This window comes from Plectrocnemia conspersa, unplaced genomic scaffold (genome assembly GCF_051122295.1).
Source record: "Plectrocnemia conspersa isolate PC_06_02 unplaced genomic scaffold, ASM5112229v1 ptg000001l, whole genome shotgun sequence".
Lineage (NCBI taxonomy): Eukaryota > Metazoa > Arthropoda > Insecta > Trichoptera > Polycentropodidae > Plectrocnemia > Plectrocnemia conspersa.
The window spans coordinates 22,578,607-22,600,626 of NW_028277165.1; the positions used below are offsets into that span (position 1 = coordinate 22,578,607).

General features: G+C 31.0%; 1 protein-coding gene across 5 annotated transcripts in view; it reads right to left on the minus strand.

Annotated features, from left to right (window-relative positions):
- LOC148239260 (potassium voltage-gated channel protein Shaw-like) overlaps positions 1-22,020 on the minus strand; it is a 260,022-nt gene that overhangs the window by 165,553 nt on the left and 72,449 nt on the right. The window lies entirely within an intron of this gene.

The following is a 22,020-nucleotide window of genomic DNA, read 5'->3' on the forward strand; positions in this document are numbered from 1 at the left end:
GAAATTTTGTTCTCTTAAAATTTAATTTATAAATAAAAAACAGTGGCACGAGTTTATTGACCTACCCATGGGACAGTGGGCATATCTGGGTTAAACCAATATCAACACAAAATTATTTAAAATAAATCACTAGAGAAGATCGAACTTCTGTGCCACACTGCACTTTAATGACAAATACCAGCGTTGACGAATCAGCGACTGTCTGTTTTTATGATTTTTTTATTATCAGACCACTTACAAAATGTAATAAATGATTCATCATACGCGTATATATTTTTTATATGTTTTATTACTAAATTGTGTTTTATTTTTAAATTAACTTACGATGAAAAAATTCCAGCTGCGCGGCCATAACCGTAAGTCTCGCTTTCGGCGATGCGGCACAAAATAATGAAAAAAACGTGCAAAAAAAGTACAAGGAACATAACATAACAGTACATAACAACACACCGACCGTACAGGGGGTCGGGTGGACATAATTTTCATTTTGTTGAAAATTTTTCAAAAGGAGATTACGCTGACCCTGCGCGTAATCCCCCCAACGCCCATTACACGGTCGCGCCGGTGTTGCCAGAATCGACCGCGTTATCTCGTCGCGCTATGGCAACCCATTTGTCGGCGTCGCGGGATTCTCTTCTCACCTCCTAAATAGATCAATCCGACAGACTCGCGTCTTTATTCGTCGTTCGTTATCGCCTATATAAAGATAGGGGGAGGTGAAATACCGGTGAAAATTTTCCGCCTTTCAACGTTTCGAGTTTCAACTTGAGAGTCTAATGGAACAATCGCTTAAAGCAGCTCTGGCAATCTTTTCAGCTTTGCACGACTCAATCTATGTATGAGTTAATATCACTTATAATATTTGGGTAATTTATCAAGACTTACTACCTTTTAATGCATGGCTTATTGTTTGTTAAGTGAATAAATTTTTAAAATATCAAAGAAAGACACTAAAATTAAAAGGGCATCTCGGACTTTTTTATTCATTTAGGGATGCTGCGGAGCTAAAAAAAAGGATAAAGAAGGACAATCCTCGCCAAAGTAGGACGTCTGATCACCTTAGCTCTCATTTTTTTTTCATTAAATGCGATTAAGGTTTTTATAAAAACTGCCATTGTTCTTTGAACATGTAGAAATAGTAATTAAACTGTTAATATTTAAATATTGGATCCTAACAGACTAATATTCAAGGAAGAGTTAGTACATAAAATAAATCAAACCATTTTACATTTTCTAGAAATTCCGCAAAAGCGTCTATTTAATTTTATCTAATGGTATTTAATTAATATTAAAAATAATTTACAATTAAATAATGACAGATATTTTTAATTCTAAACCTTTGATTATATGTCCAATTTATAGTAGACCCTTCAATAACACGGTAAATTGGGAACGTGCTATTTGGGTTCGTGTAGTTGGGGGGTCTATAAAATACTCATACATTATTTTGCAATACGTATGAGTGAGATATCTTCCCTTTGACTCGCTCACACATAAAGTAACGGGCACTCAATTAGCACGTCTCCAATTTACCGTGTTAGTCGGGGGTCTTCTGTATTGTAATATATTACAGTATTAATTGAGCGATTAACAACAATAAATAAAACAAAATATAACTTCTTAGAATCATATGTATTAAATCATAAGCGTTCTCTCAATGATGTTTGCTTTATATCACAGATACACCACAATATGAAATAAATAAAATGAAAATAAATATTGTAGAATGCTTTATGTGTTTTATTAAATTACATTCTATGTTTGGCTTGTTGTATAAAGCAAATAAAACTATTTTTAAAAATATAATATCATGATTTTACTTTATTTCACTCGGTAACACGTTTCGAGATAAAATTTACGCTTTGTAAAGTACAATAGACACGAATGGTAAACATGCAAATTTCGTTAAACACAAACCGTATTGTGTATAACGTATGCAAATAAAAAAATAACACAAATACTTTTACGTAAATAAAAGATAACGTTAATCTTTCGATCAAAGCGTACAAGAACGAACCTTATCTTAAGAGGTTTTATTCAAACCCTTCAAGTTTCAACATGTAATCGTATAGTGAACGTCACGATTGGACTTGTGGTGATAAACTTTAATGTTGATACACCAAATAAAATACTTGAAATAAAGTTTTCTTACTATAAATATGTAAAAAATACTCTATAATAATGAACTTTTTTGTAATATTTCATTAAAATTCATTGACGTCAGACTATTTATTATTAAAACAAGTTTTATACGTTCATCGTGTATATAATATGTAATGAAATTGTGACGTCAATTTCAAAGCATAAAATCTGTCCAACGTATCAGAAAAGGTTGCTTGCCAGCGTATGTAATATATAATTCAAGTATTCATATCGAATTTTTATCAAAGTCAAACTCACCTTACCCTTTATATTATATTTTAGGATATTGCTTTAACATATTGGTCTATTGCTTATAAAAACCTAGCAATTATTATTTTATTGTATGTTAATCATGTACTGCACTAGGATTATAAATCTATTGTTGTGATCAAGAAATCTGATTCTGAGTAAAAATAGCAATCCCAGGATATTAGGGTTGCAATTTAACAATATCGATAAATAAAATTTGTATATACATATATAAAAAATATATAAGTTTGTTTATATTAAAATATATAAGGTTTGGCATAGGCTCTTATTAAAAATAGTGTCAGGCCATGGTTGTTCGGATGATTTAAGTCGGTTGTTCCCAAGTTATTTTAGTATACGAAAAATAAATATACTGATTATTTAATGTACATTAATTAAATAAAAATATTTAAAAACATCACACCTCAGTAACATAAATATCACAATCATCAATCTGTCGCTTTGAACTTTCTACGCACTCCTTTCTCACTACTTAAAACTTTCTACGCACTGCTTTTTTACAACATTCTTTTGAATAATCGTAACTGACAAAAAATAACGATCAAAATATTTTATTGAAATAAATTGGCGAATGGTGCTCTGGCCCCTGGTATAAAAATTTAGGAGGCATCCAGAAGCGATCGATCAAAGACGACGTTGTTCTAGATTTATTGTTCCAAAAGAAAAAAGAATTGGCGCTCGTATTATCGAAAACATTTTTTTTAATTAATGAAAGTGTTTCAATTAAAATAATTCGTAATTAAACTATTTATTATATCGAAGCAATAGTTTCCAGAGTATTAGAATGTGTAGGTTTTGATGATCAATAAACATGGTGAATCATGCGAACGGTACTAGGTTTATTTTTTCAGTAATATTATATAATTAAAATAATAATCAATACCGGTATTGATTGTTTTTTATCGGTAATTCCGGTTCGCTTAGCTGTAGCTTTTCGGTTAGTTAATACGCTGGCATTGCATATGTCAGCTACGAGGAGCTGGTCCGATACACATAATATATGTTATTTACAATGAAATGTTTTTTAACCAGTGTGACGCATTAGTTTAACTTGCTACGTCACAATATTAATAATTTAATTTAAATAAATAAATTAATTAATAATATTAAATTGGTGTCATTGTGATTATCGTTAATATCAGAAAATTATTGTCGAGTTCCAAGCTATTATAAAAAATATATTAAATAGAATTTATTTAGCGCTTTGTATTGTCGCTTTAAATAAAAATTTCTACACTAATGTTACTTTAATTTATTCTTTATTTTTATTTTTACAAAGAAAGCCAGCGAGAAAAAAAATAAAAATAACAATCAAATACCGCTTTAAAGCCTCGAATGCCATTCGACGCGCATTAAATTAGTTTCGTTCGGGCAAACTTTGCACGCGCGTAAACGACGTCATTAATAAGCGGTCTGCAGCGTTTCGTTAACGTCGTTTGCGGGGGCAAGTTTCCTTTGCACGTCTGGGGGCCGATGGGGGAAATTGCGTTTCGGCTGAATAGTTTTTCTTGTGTGCGCCCTCGGGCCCCAGGCCCTTTATGCATCGTACATTCGCCGCCTGCGACCCTGGCCTGTTTGAATAAGCCGTGTCAACATGCCGAAATAGTGCCAACCCGAATAATGGGCCAAATATGTCGGCGGCCGTATAACTCTTTCGGGTTAGCGACCAAATTTATATCACGAATTCACCGTAATTAAAAAAGAAGGGCTTGGTATTCATATTTTTTTTTGGTCTTGGTAAATATTCAGTTTTTACAGCAACGACGTGCATGCAGTTTCTATAAAATGGAGTGTCTAGTGCAGTGTTTCCCACGGTGGGGCGTACGCCCCACCGGTGGGGCATCACGCCTCAGAGGTGGGGCACCACGCTTCAGAGATGGGACACCACGCTTCAGAGATGGGACACGTCAGAAATTATCAAATATTCCACATATAAATATAATTTGCTCGTTCACGACTAAATATACCCACGTGCGTAGGATTTCTTAAAATTTGGATTTATACCTGCTGGGCATGACGAATGCCTACCTTTTTGTCTTCTGTGTGAGAAATCCTTTACCAATGCCAATACCAATCCTTCACCAACCTTTACCACATTTGAAGGCGAAACATAGTACTCATATTAATTCAGATATTATTTTCTTTCAAAATCTTAAAGAAAAATTTGGAAAACGAACAACATTAACAAATCTATTTTGTGCACAAACTGCAAGTATTGATCGTAGTCTTGAGGCTAGTTACCAAATTTCATTGCTCATCGCTAAATGTGGAAAAAACCATACTATAGGAGAGGATCTAATCAAGCCATCAAAATCAGCATTTCTTAAAACAGTTCTACAACAAGATGACCAACTCGTGAAGGCTATGCCCCTCAGGCAACACTACTGTTTGCAGAAGAATAGACGAATTGAGTGAAAACGTTGAAATCCAACTTGTTGAAAAGCTGAAAACAAGAAAATTTTCACTACAAATGGATGAATCAACTTTGAGAGACAGTGAAGCCGTGTTGCTAGCTTACGTAAGATATATTGATAAAAAAGAATTTGCAGAAGAAATGTTATTCTGCAAATCATTAGATAGCACCACTACCTCCAAAGATATATTTAATAAGCTAAAAGAATATTTAGATGTTAAAAATATACCAATGAAAAATATAATATCTTGTGCTGCAGATGGTGCCCCCAATATGATGGGAAAGAAAATGGCTGCTTAAAATTAATGAAAGACAAGAATCCAGATATGACTGTGGTGCTGCATTGTGTTATTCACAGGGAAAACTTGGTGGCTAAATACATTTCACCTGTTCTAAACGAGGTACTAAATTCCGTTATAAAGTGTATCAATATGATTAAAACTAGTGCTAAATCTGAGCGACTCTTAGAAGTTATTTTGTGAAGTACAAAATGCGGAACACGTAAGACTGTTACTTCACACTGAAGTAAGATGGCTCTCAAAAGGAAATTCCTTAAAAAGATTTATGGAATTATTCGATACCCTTTGTGATTTTTTAAGCAACCGATCTGATATGAAGTTTTTGATGACGGTCGACGGTAAAGCATTTGTAAGCTATTTAACTGATATATTTGAAAAATTAAATATTTCAAATAGCCAACTTCAAGGATCGGAGAAAACACTTGTCGATGCAAAAGCAAAGATATTTGCATTTACCACTTTTATCGAATTATCTAAGAAAAATATTTTTAACAACAATTTTGAAAAATTTTACTGGCTCCAAAAATGTGAAGTGACTGATAATGCTAAACGTGTTATTTTGGACCATCTGCAAACTTTATCAACTGATTTTAAAGAACGATTTGCTGATTTAAAAGAGAAACATTTTCCAGCTTGGTTGACACAACCAATGCTGGTAGATATTTCAAATGAAAATTTGTATGAAGAAGAACTTTCGGAAATGCAAAACGATGAAATGAAAACTTTCGGAAATGCATGGATGTGCGAAGAAACTAACACAAAATATCCTAATATTACTTTGCATGCTAGAAATTTATTATTACCCTTTCCATCATATTATTTAGTGGAATGTGGTTTTAGCGCCATAAGCGATTCACTCATTAAAAAAAGAAATCGATTGAATATTACAAATAGAGGGGACTTAAGACTGAAATTAACCAAATTAGATCCAGACATTAAAAAAATATATATAATAAAATTTTTTTGTAGCAAGCGTAAGTGAATTTAATAATTTAATAATGGATTAGGCATTACCATTTTATTTTATTTTACTTACATTTTTAATTTGTATTTTGTAATTATTTCAATTATAATATACGTTTTGAAAATTTACCTACTGTTTTATAAAAAAAGATGCCGGTGGGGCATATGACTTTTGAAAAGACTACGGTGGGGCATGGCATAAAGAAGGCTGGGAAACACTGGTCTAGTGCGTGGTCCATTTAGTGACTCGCTTCTGTTGTGTAATATTAATATAAAATAAGGAGACTACTTCCACACAGCCTACCTAAAAAATAAGACACTTCTACAATAAAGTCGGATAAATAAACACAAAACTGTACGAAATATTATAGGGTGTGCCTTAGAGCAGCTTTTTTGGACCGATGCTGAATTTGTCATACACGATTGATCTTTCTAATATGAATTCAACAAGAATTGCTATATTTGTTGTCGACACTACAATTTTTGCGTCTGATATTGACTCAAAAATAGCATCGAAGAGACAGTACAATCATCTCTCAATAATCTATACTTTAAAATGTATTATATTAAATATAATGCGTATTAGTCTTTTGAAAGAAGACGCTGTAATAATTTTTCCAGGTATATAACGGTTAGGCCCAAAACGTGCGTATTTTTTTAATATTGCTACTGCTATTTTTATTAAAAGCAAATTCTATTTTATAAGTAGGAAATATTTAATATAAGCAATAAATATTTAGTATAAATAAAAATATTTTTATAAATAGTATTTTTATAACTGTATAAATAGCAAATAAACATTCTCTTTCTTTGATATTAGGCAATTTTTTTTTATCATTTAAGTTTATAGTTTTTTACATTTTTTTAGCTCGTTATTTGAAACTCTATGATTACACAAGCAACACAAATATTTCGGCGAAATAAAAAAATTGGCATTACTATGTTAGAAATAGAGTTTTCTAAAGGTGGGCGATTAAAAGTTTTGTCGTTAAAAAGTGGTGATGAGTCAAAGTTTGAGAATCTGTTATCTAAAGTAATCCCGGTCTACCTAAGAGGATAATAAAGGTTAACCGTATTGCAGGCTTTTCGACTAGGGATTGTAATACCGGTAATACCGGTATTGGGGCAAAACTCGACCTTCGGTACAACTGGTATTATAAAATGAAATACCAGGAGTACCAATTTTTTTTCTAATTATGTACATTTTATTTACTGATATATTCATGGCACTGAACTATAAAAATAAAAATAATAAATTAGTGCTCATTGTAAGAGATCAACCAATGTAGTAGAATATAAATGTAAAAAAAGAATATGCAGTATTTACGTATTCCATAATATTAACATAAACATTTGTAGCTCAAATTAATTAAGTATACGAGAAATATATTTTTCGAAAATAAAAATTATTGAGATATTCTACCATTAATATAAAATTTGCATTAATTAAAATAAGATAATATAATATAAATAAATCACTTCTCAAACACATAAATCTGTTTTTAGAAAAATATATACTGCATTTTGAACAAACAAATTTTCAATTTTCTATGCACTCAGACAAAAAATAATATAGGAATATATTTCATTGTAATAAATTGGCGAGTGGTGTTAGGGCCCCTAGTATAAAAAATAAGGAGGCATCCATAAGTGTTTGATCAAGACAATGATTTTCTAGATCTCTAGTTTCAAAAAAAGAGTGGATTTAGTGTCTGTATTTGCAAAAATATTTTTTTCGACCATATAGTAAATTAATGAAAATTAAGAAATAAATGTGGCAGAAAGCTTTTTCTATATGAGACAAAAATAATTTTGTGAATAGGTTTTTAGTAATACTCGTAAACAACACAATAAAGAATCAGCGTATAAAATATTTTTAAAAGAACCTGAATGTAAGGAAGATTGTTTAAAAACTATGCGTTGTTTGAAACACAAAATAAATATAAACAGACTGTCGAATAAATGTCCGCAAGTCGAAATTTGACCTGCTTGTATATAAAATAAAATTGTAAATAAATAATATAAAGACGGCCATATAGTAAATTAATGAAAATTAAGAAATAAATGTGGCAGAAAGCTTTTTGTATATGAGACAAAAAAAATTTTTTTCTGAATAGGTTTTTAGTAATACTCGTAAACAACACAATAAAGAATCAGCGTATAAAATATTTTTGAAAGAACCTGAATGTAAGGAAGATTGTTTAAAAACTATGCGTTGTTTGAAACACAAAATAAATATAAACAGACTGTCGAATAAATGTCCGCAAGTCGAAATTTGACCTGCTTGCTTATAAAATAAAATTGTAAATAAATAATATAAAGACGGCAATAGTTACTACATCTTCATTCAATGTCTTTAAAAAAAATATTTCGACTCTTGAATCCTTGGATTTTTTTGCCAAATTCACAAGCATGCATCAACATTTAACAATATATTACCAATCAATAAAAAATAACAATAATGGCAATACCAGTAATACCGGTATTATCATTTTTTTTCTTAGTGATACTGGTATTGAAAATCCAGCTGTTGCGACTGATTCTATGTACATTTTACAGTAAATGTGTATTTTACAGTGAAAATAAATGTTTACTAGTAAAATTGTGAAATTGTATTCGAAACATCTCGCTCTTAGTTTGCAATTTCGATTAGGTCAATTTGACAGTTGCAAAACGTCCATTAACTGTTCAAACCCAAATCTAACCTTAAAACTAAAGTTCAAAAACATTTTTTGGTAAAGTAACAAGATTTAAAAAATATCAAAAAGGGAGACTAAAAATAAAAAGGCTATGATGGATTTTTTGTTCTAAGAGGATAATTTGCTGCGGAAGGAAGAAAGTCGCTTTGGACATTTTTTTTAGAAGAAGGGCAAAATAATGAAGAAGGAAAAAACGAGGACAAAAAATGTAAAATGAACAAACGTCCTCAAAGTTAGTATAAAGTTTGGTTAAATTAATTCGTTTAGGTTAGGTTTGGATTTAAACATTTTGGCCTTAACAGGCGATGTGTCACCCTATAAATATTTTTAAAACGAAATTATTAATCTTGTTATTGGTCTACAGCTAATTGTATAATTTTTATTTTAAAGCACATCAGAAAAATTATATTGTCCATAAATCATTTTAATCGAAAATATACAGTTGATTTTAAAAACCGAGATAAAATACTTTTTTAATGTATTATTCATCATAGACACGTTTTTTTAAATACGCATATGGACGTTTCAGCCCTGGCAAATGTCAGTTATAAGCAGCATATAATTTACTAGTAGAAATTTATACCTACTGGTGAAAATGTATTCCGATATGATTTCACTGAAATGCTATATATACAAAACCATATACACATATAATAAAGGGTTGGGTATATTCATCCACTTAAAATAATGCGTGATCAAAAGCCGTTACGGCGTGACGTCAATCGGTTGCCATTCATAAAAGGCAACGCAGCAGAAAGCACCGTTGCCTCAACGCATTACGTGTGTATGGCCGCTTTACGTTAATTTTCCGGGTGCGTTACTGAAATTCTGGGATTTCGTTTAGGGTCACACCGAGAGGAACCCCTTTGAACAGACATTTGTATTGTACGGTGGCGGTGTGGCAGCGCTCCGTTGCCACTGGCAACACTTTCGCAAACAGCAATTAAAGCAGGCAGCTACGATCGATCAGGCAACACTGAAGCATATTTACGTTGGCTGAGCGTGGAAAATGCACCTGTGCTCTAGGGATTTCCGTGCAAATCCTAAAAGCGAATGGCGTGTTCGTGCACTGCAACACGTGTAGTACACATGCGATTTTTCACAATAAAATTTAATTTCGAGTAACTCTTTAACCCCTTGGAGTCGACGCAATAAATTTTAAACATATAGAGAAATATGTAATCTGTGAATTTAAGATGTCATCCTATTTTTTATTTACGTTTATACATATTCAAATATTTTATCATAGATCGTTTGCATAAGGAAGTAAAAAATAGGCCTGCACTTGTCAACAGAAGTCAAATAGTTCTGCAACACGACAATGCGTGCGAAACTAGCTTTTGACAAAATCAAGGAATTTGGCTGGCAGGTATTATTTCACTCACCATATTCCCCAGACCTTGCTTCTTTCAACTGCGATTTATTTTGATCAACGCAATATTTCTTAGACAGAAAAAATCAAAATACAGACAACGTGAAAATTTTGAATCAAAGCTTCCGACATTTAATACTAATGGAATTAGCAAATTGACCGAGAAGTGGGAGAAAGTTATATCTTTAAAAGGAAATTAGATTTTAAATTAATAATATATAAATAAACATGCAAATGTGTTTTGGATGTGTCATTTACAATACGACATTTATTTTGATAATAGTTATATTATTTTTAATGCACAATATTGACGAATCATAAATTTGCAGAATGTTTCTGTTTTATTTTTATTTCTAAGTACAGGAAACTCAACAGACTTAAATTTTTTATTGTTAAATGTTTGAAGAAGAAAAATAAATTTCATGTAATAAATATTTTAAATGTGTTTGCTTTTGTGTAAAATTATTTGTATAGTTATCCAAATACTGTTGATATTAATACATATAGTTTACGGTACAATAGCTCTGATATAAACATATTATGGTTTGAGATAAAATAAAGGATAAATAAGAAATTATATTTTATTTTGCTTATAATATAACGTGAATCGTGCTGGCTTTAATATAATCTGTTTTGATGCGCATTGATTTACTGAAAATCTGTCTAAGAAAATTTAGATAGTGTTCGTATATATAATACTACACATGTATATAATTTAAATTATAATTTATATATGTGTTAGTTGAGCGCGTTGCAAGATGCTGTAAGAAGAGTATCCAGCTTCTCAAATGTTTCCTTGGGCGAACATCTCGGCCCGTCTTTTGTATCACGCGCCATAGAAATTAACACAAAGACGACGTCGTCTGGACGCTTTATCTCCTCGGAAATAACGAACGTGTGCGGGGCATCAAAGTGGATTTATCAACAGGGTTTTAACGGCATTATCGTGTACGCTTTTTTTCTTCTTCGTAATTTATGCAAGGTTCGAGAACTCAAGGATTCGCGGACTGCTTCCAAATCCCGCCGAACAATTACTTATCACGTCTCCGGCGAGGATTAGCTTATTTCGTATAATTCTTTGATTAAATTAGCGGATCTTGAAAAAAACGGTTCAACGCTAACCCTAATCTCGACGGTGCACGTAACCGTGATAATCTCGCGCGGAATATATTGCCACGCCATATTATATGCAAATGGTTTGCGGTAGGGAAATGGATATTTAAAAAAAGAGCAGCACGTTATAATGTACAAAGTAGAGTCCGCTCGAAAACTTTGTAGAGTTTACGGAAAATTGCGCAGTTTCAGCACATTTTTTTTAAACACATTAGTTGCTAGTTAAGCAACTTGAGTTAGAGCGGTTAATGGTTTACAGTTTTGGAGAATCACAACAAGCAATAGAAAAATAATACATAACACACAATTCCATCTAAAATATCATAATTTAAAATTACGTATTTATTTGAAATGTCTTATTTAGAATTTAAACTTCTTATTTGGATCATAACTATCGCTAGATATAATATATTTGTATGCGAAAAGTATAACGAGACAATTTATCACAAGTAGTCACCTTAACTTCAGTTATATGTTTGTTATATTCTAAAAAAAGATATACAAATAATATATAACACATTGTTATATACTAACATTTAATAAATAAATATATATTTCATTTAAGTACAATCGATAAAATAGCAAATACCGCCATGATTAGGTGACTCACTAAATAGTCGCTGGCGTTTAAAGGGTCAGTTTTGCTTTGGCCGTTGATACACGAGTACGTCAGTTGTTATATATGTGTTGGTGCATATTTTAATTACTCATTTCGATATTTAAAAATAAATTGGGCCCTGAATTTCACGATAGAAACATTTTTACAAAGTGAATAATTCAAACGAAATTGTATGTTATATGAATATTAGCTTACTGTAATTGAGAAAGGCTTTGCTACTTGACTTTTGGACATCCACTGTATTGTACAACAACGATCGTTGTCATACAATACCCATTTCTCATTTTTAGTTATCAAATGATATCCCAGCTTAAATATTTAGAAGCTCTTAAGATATGCGGATAAGCACCGAATTTTTTAATTTTAATTCGGGTAAAACCCATACATATTGTCTCAAAGCCTTCCCAATCTTTCTAATGTATCTATGCATTGTTAAATCAGACAAGATTATTTTCTTGTCCAGCTGATTTGCTTCCATTTCTGCAGCCATGATATCATCGTTTATCTCTGCTGAACTCCCACTTCCAGAAAATTTGAATTTGATGTCGTAATTTCCTGTTTGAAATGTTTTGAATCATCTTTGACATTTAAGAATATCTAATGAATCACAATTGCAATTTATATTTAGAAAATCCATATAACAAGTAATTATGTATAAATTGTTTACTCTGTAAAAATTTTGTATTCGTAATTTTTGAAGCACAATTTTTTTAAATGTCAAGATGTACCTTAGCACAGATATAATATAACAAGAATACGTACTTGGGTATCTGATACCTAATAGTTTAACTAGACTAGCACGTTGTCATGACCAGTGTCAGCAAACTTTTTTTTTCACCTTTTCACCATGGCTGATATTTATGCGCGCCATTTCAAAAATTTTTAATACATTGATTTTTTAAATAATTCAGTTTAATAAAATCAAGTGATTTACAGCTTCAAATTATACTAATAACTATATTATAAGGCAAATTTAGGTGCCCAATGAGTACTAGCGATTTTTTAAATGACTTCTATAGAAGCCATCCGCGGTAAAAGCGTTAAGGGAATTGTGAAAAAATTTATAATTCGTGAGCCAGAAAGCAAAATTAATGTGAGCGTTAAAAATAGTACAATTTGTCTATATTTTTAAAGAACCGTATTTTTTTAAATTTTGCTAAATTAAAAGAAAATATTCATGAGGGTGGGTTTTTTCGTTAATAATAATTTAGAAATTTTAATAAAGCTTCTGTATGGAAGAGCAATTAAGGATATTTAGCTTTCATTTCTAATAAAAAAATACAAAGCTGACAATAGTAATGTTTACGAGATCAAATACAGTTAACTTTTGGACAACTAGTTTAATAACATACGATATTTTTATCAACCTTATAAAGTCAAAAAGCACCGTAAGGCCAACATTCCCGTTACGCAAATCGTCCTCGAAAAAATATCTTTCAAGTAAATGTTATTTTCTAAAGGCGTATACATATTTCGTTGCCCTATGAAACGATTGCAATAATTGGCTGGGTGATCACTGCATGATTGTGATTTGTCAGCGAGCTTTGCAACTCTTAACTCTTAATACAATGAGGAGTGGGGAGAGACGCGAAGACATGGCAGACGTGCAGACATGACCCGACATGAGATACGCTGAGATACGGCCCGTAGGTAAGGATCATACGGTCATGGAGTGCCATCACCAGAGCCTCCGCCAGACACGACTGCAGCAGAGGGACCAACCTCCACTACAAGGTCTCTGAGGATTTTCAGTGGAACATCATCTTTCCGCCAGCTTCTCCACCATCGCTCGGAGAAAAAAATCTTGCTCATTATCGTTTGTCACAATATGATATGATTTAATTGATAGAAACCAGTTTAAAACTGCGTCTTATTGACTGCGCAGTCACACCCCTTAGGGTTGTTAAGCCTTAAAGATCGAATAATATTATATATAAAAAAAAATTATTAAAACATACTAATACAAAATAGTAGTAAAATTAATCAAAGCAATAAAACGTTGCGAATCATTATTTTTTTGTATAATTGACTATAAATGCAATATAAAATAATATTTTATAAATAACAACAAAAATAATTATGGAAAAATACGTAAAATTAATTAAAATAAAATCTATTAATATTGGGGGAGTATTCAACGACGTGCTTGAAATCAACTTGTAATTGTAATCAACATATTTTATCTATGTCGTAAAAGTCTTTTTGTATTTACCCATTGTGGTTAAATTTTAATGAATTTAAGTCGTGTTTCCGTTGTCTGATTAATTTGAAACTTTGGAAGACTTATTTTATTACCAAGCGCCATATTTCAAAGGAGCGTCCCAATATAGATCTAATGGAAATTATTTTAGAAGTGAATTTGAATCAATGAATTTTGCTAAAATGGTTTGATTGATTTGCAAATTTACAGCACTTGGTAATGAAACGAACGAAATAAAAATATGCGTTTTTATTATTAAAGCATTTTATAAAATCGTGTCAATTACGACGACCTTTTTAAATTGCGTCCAATTTTTGGCAGAAAAAATACGCTTTTTTTGACACATAATAGCTGATTTTGAATAACACAACACTGTGACATATTGAAGACAGGACATCGTCCCAAAGGCAGCGTTTATAAAAAATCCATATAAAATTGATCTTCGAGTCAATTTTATTCTCGGATATATTGGATCACCATGTATAACAACTAACCTGTTTAAATATCCGTAGATAACAACCCTTGTAACCTGGTTATATCGATTCGGTTCGTGATTGACGTCTGGCGTTTACACCGGCACCGAGTATTGATTCTAGTGTAAACACAGATGAATCATTTGCGGCCCGTTTACACTGGCTAATGCAAATGCTCTCCAAACAACGCTCGGTGGGCTTATAGAGCTTTGGGCAAACAAGTGCGTGAAATGCGATAATTAGACAAACATCAACTCTGACCCACACTGTTGTTGGCCCATGGCAGTCAAATGCCACCGAACAGACCCAATAACACGCTAAGCGAAACGATCCATAAGTGTTTCGGTTGAATGGTACACTTCAACGCTCCATCATTTTTATCAGTCGTCAACTTATCGACGCCTTTCACGGCTGTTGCACTCATATGTGGAGAGCTTTTAGGCGGCACATGTATATATGTATGTAACATATAACATACACAATTTACATATATGGTGATAAAAGTAACATTATATGCGGGATGGTGAAAACGTATGAGAGATATTCAAAAAAGTATATCGAGTCCCAAAAATATTTTAGTATTTTATTTAGAGATCCATTTCTAGTGTAGTATTTTAATATTTTCATTTAAAAAATATTTAATTGCGATAATAAATATATATTTACTGATTTTTATATTCCAGATAATATATGAATTAAATAAAAATTTTTGTTATCAGACCTGAAACCCAAATCAAACCTTCTTGAATTCAGCTTGTTTCAAAATCAGATCTATGCAACGAATTTCAATTTTTGTTTGACCCTTAACAGCTGGAACTGAAATACTTTTACATAACTCTACCCGTGACCTTTTCGAAGCAAGGTCGAAAGCAAAGTATAAAACTTTTTCTCTCAAATAGTTTATATATATAGCCAGGCAAATAAAAATGCTAAATTAAATTTAAATTGTGAACATTTTCCCACTTAAAAAAAATCACAAATAATGCTTAATCATTTTAAAGCGATCTTAAAGATCTTTAATTACTTATTGCTATCGTATTAATTTATTAAAATCGTATCTAAAATAATTTTGAGGAGTGCTTTAAGCCTGGTTTAATTGAACGCCAGAAGACAACAGTTTAAAATAAATTCTTTATTACGATGTCAAGCTTCAAACGGTCTATGAGAATTTAATCAATCTCGTCTTGATAATAATTTGTCGAGCGTCGCGAATTGTATCGAAGTTCCACCGAATAGATTTTCATTTAAATGAAACGCCCCGCGGGGCGAATGGGTAAAGCTTTCGTTTTACAATGGGGGAAAATAATTTATTAAGATCACTTACCGGTTTCAGCTGAAGTCACATAAACGCGCCGACTTAAGCGAAAGAGGTAAACGCGCGAACAATGCCTTAAATATTTAACTTGGATGTATAGCTTTCATTATAAACTGCGTGTGGTACAGTTTTGCGGTGCTAGTTAAATTGCGCGGACGGTTCTTCGGTTATTGTATAATTTGGTAAGTTGTGACCAAAATCCGGCATTAAATCACACTATACCACAATATTTTTATCGCAAAGTTACAACTAGATTAAAGTTTAAAATAATTGTTGTAACCTGATTTAATCAAAACCAAATAATTTCTATAACAAACTGTAAGATTAACAGGAAATGCTGTGCTTAATTTGAAAAATTTAGACACTTTATAAAGTATTCTTTTAAATTTAGAAAATAAAGATTCTTCTAGATTTTCCTACTATCACGAATATATAATTTAAATAAATTATACAAAGTCACATATAATGATTGTAATCTGTAATATTACTTAAATATATTTAAAATAAATGTCAATATTAATTAAGTAGTTGTTGATTGTGTTTACTCTGTTTTTTAACACATTGCAACACACTCAATCATGTTGCAATAAATATGTATTTATTATACACACAAAGACTTTTACAAACAACACAGAGCTTAATAGCTGTGTCTTTAAAATGATTTAATATATATTTTAGGTTCCAACAAAAGGAATATATCACCAAAATATTATAATATGTCTGTCGATGTTTTACATTAAAGGTTGGCAAACTTTTATGTTAAGTAATTGGCAATATTTTAGGTTCGGTGGATCAGAATGTAACTTGATAATATTTATATAAATAAGTCTACTTAAGCAACAACAAAAAAACAGGTTTTCACATTTTGCGACACACTACTATAGAAACATGTAAATTTGCTTTGAACGATTACATAATGAATGTAACATATTAGCTTAGGCCGTAATAAGCTTTACTCATGATATTATTATAATTGCTTATTTTAAGAAAATATTTTAACAAACTAAGGTTCAAAGTTTGTCACTCCCTATCGTTAAAATTTATTGCAAATGATCATCTACTAATTCTAGTCTGAAATTATGGTTGTCCCGTCAAAACAGTGCATATATAAAAAATAAAAACACGGCAAACATTAAAAACAAAAATACTTCATTAAAAATCGTATGATCTAAATTATTTTTTTTCGCAATAGATAATTGAGAAATAAATATGTTTTTTATTTACACTTTTGTGATCATAATTATGTAATTGCTTTTTTTGTCAAACATTTCATTAAACTAAGGTTCAAATTTATTGCAAATAATCAACTGTTAATTGTGGCCTAAAATTGTGAATGTCCTGTCAAAAGGGCGCAGGACAAAGTAGCGCCCACAAAACAGCGCAAGAGAAAACAGTGCCATGACAAAAGTTTGAGGCTAATTATTTTTGCTATAAAAATATACTGCAAATTATATTTAATAGTAATTTGTATATATTGGATTGCTTTTAATCTAAATTTTATTTCATCGATTTAACTTATTATTATTTAGAATTAAATAATTAAAACCTTGCCGTTTTATAATATTGATTATATTTCAATCTACACGAGCGTGTTGAAAGGTATGTAATCATAAACACAAATGTTCGTGCTATGACCGATTTTTGGCTTAAAAAACACTAAAGATCATAAAACGACCGATAAAGCCGCCATATGTGCAATTGGCCTGAATTAATATTTTAGTTTTTGGCAGCGAAACACATTACAAAAATAATGCACGGTAATCATGAAAAAATGTTCTTTGTATCGGTGATGAGATAACCCTATTTAACATCAAAGAGTAAATTGATATGACGTCAGGCGGATAATTGAGTTGTTTATTTCATCATGTTTTAAGTACACGATGAACTAAAAATGTACTGTAAATATTAGTGTCGTATTGCTTTTACCACACTAAATATAATAAACTAGGAGATTGTTAAGAGCAATTTTAAATTAATTTTTAGTTGAATAAATTATATTATTAAAATATCAACCATCATAGCACTGGCACTTATTAAACTAATGGTGTATATATTTTTTTAATGGCTCGACACCTGATATTTTCTCAATTACATACTTCTTTCGGGTTTGAGGCCAAAGGGGTGTGACATAGTAGTCAAATAGACGCCGAAAATACAGTTTATTGTATAAACATTTTCACATAGGCGATGGAGTTGAAATGGCAAGTTTTGAAAGTCAGAGAATTGTAACTGGCGTGTCGAGTTGTATTATTGTCGGCTGTGATTTCAGTGGAGCGGCTGATATCTGTTGTGATGTTTTTCAGTCGATCCGCTGATATCTGTTGTGTCGATTCTGGCATTTGGCTTGTCTTTGCTGCCGTGACTCCGTGAGATACTATGGCCAATTGTCATATTTTTATTATGCTGGTTTGAGCCAACTCTGGCGAATTGCAGATAGGGATGTTTACGAGTCAATTTCATCGCTTCTAAGACACATCGCTGAAATGCGTTCTGCGATCCAAGCATTTCTTGCGATTCGTAACCAAAAAGTCGAAGAACAATAGTAATATGCGAAGGTTAAAACGCATTTTCTTTTTGACAAAGAGTAGTTTTTTCATCATGTGTGTGGCCTCGCCTTCATGAGATGAGTTAATCTAATGTTTGTTAAAATGTTAAATTTGATTTGGACGCCTTTTTCACATGAAATGAAAAAAAATTGTAAATGTTCCAACATAAGAATCGCTTCTCACCGATGTTTTAATGACTATAATATAAGTGCGATCGTGGCGCTTTAGAAAGCTCAAAACGCTGATAATTGGTCGTATACCGATTTTTTGCGGCCATTATCGTTTTAGTTCCTCGTTTTTGGCATCGACGCCAAAAAGCATTTGCGGCCATTTTATTTTTTTTTCAAACAAAAAAAACACCACTATGCCACTGCAGCCGTTTTCTATGGTAATTTTTCTCTGTATCTTTCTCTCTCTTTCCCTCTCTCAATTGCGGTCCACGGAATTTTTGGCCGGCGTAACTTTTTAATCATCACGTGCGTAAACAAGTGTCCGCGTCGTTTTAATATTCATGAATTTGCTATGGCGCTTCAACCGAAAGGATATTTAAAGAGACGACAGGGTGTGCCTAAAATACGTGCGTGACGTACAAGATTTCACAAAAAATGTACAATGATAATTTCGCTTTATAAATTAAAAAGGGTCGGAATGGTAGATACAATCCGTAAGGTGATGGATTGAAAACTTTGTTTTATTATATAAAAGGGCTGGAAATGCGAATGGTACTAATCAACATCTATTATTTATATAAAAAAATAATTTGGCAATAATTACTAGTATTTAGATTTCGAGCGATTGCATTAAATCATTAAATGAAAATTAGTAAATCAAAATAAATTTAAAGTATTTTCTATCTTTAACCTTGCTAAGCGAAAATATCATATATTTTACACACTAAAAATATTTTAGAGCTCTATAAAGTTGCATATGTGGATCATAATTGTGGCTCAAGTTGCGTGAGAATAAATGGTTCATTTATTATCATTGATATGTATAAAAATTTTATGCAAATAGCAGTCATAAAAATTATACATTTAAAGTGGATTTCCGTATTTAATTATATAATTATTTTTAGAAATGGACCAATTAAAGAAAAGAAACATTGATTTAGTATCTTAATTTTTCAAATGTGTGGAAAAAAATATATTTATAAAATATGTTTGTATTGTAAAGATATTATAGCTGTTTTTAAAGTATATAGTTTAAGAAAACACTAAAAATTTAAAGTTAAAAATGGGTAAATAATTTACAGAAACTGAATTCTATGGTTCCAGGCTAGTTAATTTAATTCACATAAAATTTGGGAGACCAATAAATCATTATTAAAGATTGCAGAATTGACTTTACAGCAGTTGTTATGTCACGAAAAAAGCTTATCCGATAAAAAAACAATTACATGACCTATTAATGATATTTCACAAAATCTATTACCTCAATTACAAAAAAATGCTGAAAGATTTAGATGAAAGTATTAATTAATATCAAGAAGACTTCTCAACTTGGAATATGTATAAGAGGATTAAAAGATAAATTTGAAATAATTGAAAAATTAGCAAGCTTACGAACAATGAAAGATACTACTACAGGCAAAAATGTATTGAAGTTAATAAATGTCTCTCTGAATTACGTATAGGCTTGGTAAATATTATTAATTTAACAACAAATAGTTGCCCTGGAATACCTGAAAAAAATATCAGGTTTGTAAAAAGAATCAGGTAATCAAGTCAAATCAATCGACCCACATAAAAAAAATTGAATAGTGAAGTAAAATTTATGCCAATTTGTATAATTTTTAAATAATATTGAATCTAAACATATAGACGTCCTTGGTCGTGTTCTTTAAGTATGGGAATTAAAGGAGTATTTTATAATATTTAAAAAAAATAAACGATTTCACTAAACATACACAAACTTCTTGGCTAAACGATTTTTATTTTTCGGTTATTATTTAATTAAATTAAATATTAAATTACAGGGATAGTCGACACTCCCTGATATGTTCCTAATGACGTAATACATACCGACTATACCACAATGTGGACTTCTAATGCATGAAAAAGATCAAAAAACGGTAGCCCTCTTTCATAGGGAAAAAATATTATTTCAAGATCCAGCAGCTACCCACTAAGAATATATTACACATTCACATTTAAAAGGTACCTGGTTTATTTGCAATTTGTCAAATCTAACGAATATGTGCATCAAATCAAAAGCAATCATAATTTTTATATATTGTAAAAGGAAAAACTCACTTTTCGGCCTCGGAGCCCGTCGACGGGAATGCAAAATTTGAAGATTTCATTAGGAAGATTTTTTATCTAGTTAAATCAATGTATTCTTATAGTCCTTACACACATGATGTATATATTTCATTTTCATAGTTATAACATACCCAGTTAATTTGCAATCCGAATATTAATCGAACAACGCACATGACAAAATAATGAAAATTATCGTCGCGTAGCAAATTTATTTACAACTGTTGTCACGTTACTGTCGTCCATCTTGTTTTATATTTGAATGCTAATTTTTTATTGGTCGACAACAAGAGAATATATAAGATGCATTTAAAAATAAACAAAAGATGAAAAAAGGTTATTTATTTTAAAGGAAACTACATTTGAAATCATTAATTAATATAAAAATATACATTGCAAAAAACAAGCTCTGATATCTAAAAATATACGATATTTGTAATAAGAACTTCAAAGCTATCAGAATATTGAGAATCTACATACTCGTATATCTAGTAATATATATTAATACAATTACTTCAAAGGTAATAGTATATTAGGTAATTCACATAAGCAAAACTATATTTTATAATATATTGATTCTATTGTATCGGTACTGTTGAAATCAAACTAACGTGTGATATGACATACTTATATATAATACATATATAACGCAATATATATAGAATATTAGCTATGCAATGTAAACAAATAATTTATTAATTTATATATAAATAGAATATTTTTTTGTCAAAAATTAATTTCTTGAGATTGACTTTTAATTATAGGTCCAATTTTTGTCAAATTTCGTTATCGGTTTTTCCGATTTTTGCGTGGCTGATTTTCTCTCTGAAAATACAAATTGAAGCCAGTCAGAGTTTTCTTAAGCCGTCGTCTTTTTAATTTGCTTGGACAAACAAAAATCCATCTCGGACTATGAGAACACATGCCTAAGTTAAACATTGCTTATAAATAGCATACACGCTAGAATTTTCGATAAGAATGTATACACACTTTAATCGACTTTATCTTTGAAGAAGATCAAAGCTATTATATGCTTAATTATTAAATTATACTTTAATAAAAAATCACTTCAATAATACAAATGTTATGTTTTTTTGAATAATACGTTTGTTCTGGAAAAGGTGTACATTTATATCAAGTAAAAGTGAATCAACAGTTGGTTAAGGCAATATGTGGATAGTAATGGGGGTCAAGAAACGTGGTTGTAGTGTTAGTTAAACTAGGACGTGTGGGTTGTGTGTGTGTAGTTGACCTGAAGATGGGTCTGAAACTAAACCTTTATTTATTTTCCTCCCCCTAAAGTAACGAGAGAACAGAAAACACATTTTGTATCTTGAT